Genomic DNA, 3,134 nt, shown 5'->3' with positions numbered 1-3,134 from the left:
GCAACGTACGTGTGATAATCAAAGGTTTTATTAAAATATTCTATTTTTTTTTTTTTTACTGTTACAACATTAAACGTCTATTTTCTTTAGAATATATCTCTAAAATATCTTCAGCATTTATATTATTCGATACATCTCTTTCAATATTAATAATAGCTAAAGAGGAAAAACGATCATGATTAGGGTAAACATAATATCTGTGTAAAACATGATAATGGATCTATTTATTCGTTAATGAAACTCTCTACTATTTGTTTTGTAATATGTTAGTATAATGGGTAACACACAAACAACTTTCTATATACCTATCAGTTATTTTAATTAATTTTAGAAAGTGTCATTAACAAGAGAATACGAGGGTAAGGTATATAGTTGGTTTTACCGCGTATTATCCAATACAGGTTATACCACAGAGTGGCACCCAACGGGGTTACTTATCCACGGTCAGAGACATTTTTTTTTTGATTTTTTGTGCGTGTGCTCTGGTACTTCAACCTTGGCACGTTTAAATTTTTTGAAGTGTTTATGTAGGTACGAGAAGTACTACAGTTTTTACGTGTGGTCTGGGAAAAATTCCCTTGGCACACCATTTTTTTTTTGTACTAGTGAAGTACGACAATTGTGTGCGTTTCGGGTAGTGTAACCCGGAATAAGTTTTAGTGTTTTTACCAAGTTAAAGTATATTATATTTTTGGTGCTTTTTTTGGGTGCAGTAAAAACCCAGGACGCGATTTTGTGGGTGTGTATGTTACACCGAATTTATGAAATTGCCGATTACATGAAATTGGCAGAAAAATTGCTGATTACATGAAATGAGCAACGCTGTTGCCGACAGCGTGAAACCGGCAACTTGAAGTGCATAATACTGTCGATTGCGTGAAATCGGCAAGACCATTCTTAAAAAAATTATAATATATAATTTAATATAAATAAATGTGTTATATTTATGTTCTTACATAAAACACTTTAAACATAATAAAATATAATTGTAATAATAAATTATGTGTACAAAACAGTAAAAAAAAAAATAATCGAAAGTTATGAAATTATATTAATTTTTTTAGTTATATATTTATATTTATAAATTTTGGCAACTATAGCCGGGATGGCACGCCGAATAGATTGGATATTTGTATATTTCTTGCTTGTTTTTCGTTTTCTTGAATTTGATTTGTACTCGTAATTTTTATTCTTATATATTATATTTATTTGAACCTATCTATCAATTTATTATTTACTACTACTATATTATTAATAAGTATTTTACCTAGAATACACCTTGCATTGTATAATATATAAATTAAGCATTGTACTCGAAAATAATATTTGTTTTTCACTTGAACGATGTTCCTTTGTACAGATTCATTTTTGATTAATTAAAAAATATTATGTGAATCCATATAAAACATTAGATAGTTTTAATTCAGTAAAAATCCACAAATATCACACACCATAAATCCTAAAACACTTTAGTTGTTATAACTATTTCTTTTTTTTGTACACAAGTTGGAAATAAAAGTTATTATGAGTGTGAGATCAGTATTAAATAATTTTAACAAAGGTTTTTTGATTTTCGGTGGTGGTAGTATTAATTACAACTACAGTAATTATAAGAAGACGTTGGTGATTTATGTTTTGCGATGTATATTAATTTATGTTGGTTTTTATAACTTCTACTATGCCAATCGATGGGTAATAACTATATTTTAATGTATTTTAATAGTTTCATAATATGGTGATACATAAATGATAGGCACATTGAAAAACATCTATAATTTAAAATTTAATTTAGTCAACAGTTACCTATGTATTTCATACAACGTTCATTAAATGACACAATAGTAATATTACAATATAATATCTTGACACCAGGGCCGGCGTAAGCTATGAGCGACCTGGGTGACTGCACAGGGCGCCAGCACGGAAGGGGTGCCAAACTGAACATTATTTTTATTTAATTTATCTTTTAATACCTCAGTGTGATGTAAATAAAAACGACACAATTGCCTGACACACACTAGTACACTACACACACAAATATTTATTGTTTTCGACTAGCTCTCGCTACGTACGGTCTGCTGTGTATAATGTCTAGGGCAGAGAACTTGTAGCATTTGCATATTTGTTTTGCTAAGTCACAAAAATTGCAGAATATGAAACAAATACATTTCATGCTTTCACAAAGCTAGTTTTAAAAATATATTTTGCATATAAATGCATGTTTTGAGTCTTTTTTTGTTTTTAGGGCATATTTTACACTTTTTTAAGCAATTTCATACTTTTTGAGACATATTTAACTTAAATCAATTTTTTCCACACCAACATATAAGTATTTTATTTCAAACAATATATTATACAGTCCTAAAGTTTGGATGAAAATTTAAAAAATGTTTGTCTAATAAATTATAATAATTTTGACTGCCCGCGGAAACACGTTATTCCTGCAATATAATTTGCTGTAATTAATTTTATTAATAGATAGATAATCGTAAACGATCTAACGTCGAACTCCTACGACATCACCACCACAGTGATCCATGTGCGCACTATGCGGATTGCGGGCTTTTATTCGATTAGGATTAAAAAAAAATGTAGAACAATTTTTTAAATGCATAATATTTTAAGTGCATAAGTGCTTGCATATTTAGTGCTTTTTTAGAGCTACAAGTCCTCTGCCCTAGTTATGTCAAATTTAGAAACTAACAAATAACAGCCAATGGGTTAGGTATTCATATATTTTGTTTACTAAATTTGTAGGTACATAATATTTTGGTTTCTTATTTATAATAAATTCCGTTCTCTGGTTGTCTTAATACCTAAACGAGTAATAAGTGAAACACAGTATTCCTATTAATAGGCAGTGGTGGCGTGAAATAATAATATTATATAAAATTTAATATTTTATGTTAATGAATATAAATTGATATAATTTTATATAATAATTAATATATGGCGCAACGGTAGATATAACGTGTTGAATCGATAATTTATTATTATGAAAACACTTAAACACGTTTTCGCAGTAGCTATAAGTTATATAATATCATATTATTTACGTACATGAAGATGGCCCATGACTATGTTAATAAAAAATCTATTTGATAAAAAATACATATTTTATAAAACAATGTAAA

Source organism: Acyrthosiphon pisum, chromosome X, assembly GCF_005508785.2.
Source record: "Acyrthosiphon pisum isolate AL4f chromosome X, pea_aphid_22Mar2018_4r6ur, whole genome shotgun sequence".
Lineage (NCBI taxonomy): Eukaryota > Metazoa > Arthropoda > Insecta > Hemiptera > Aphididae > Acyrthosiphon > Acyrthosiphon pisum.
The sequence above is the reverse complement of the archived record's forward strand: the minus strand, read 5'-3'. Positions refer to the sequence as shown.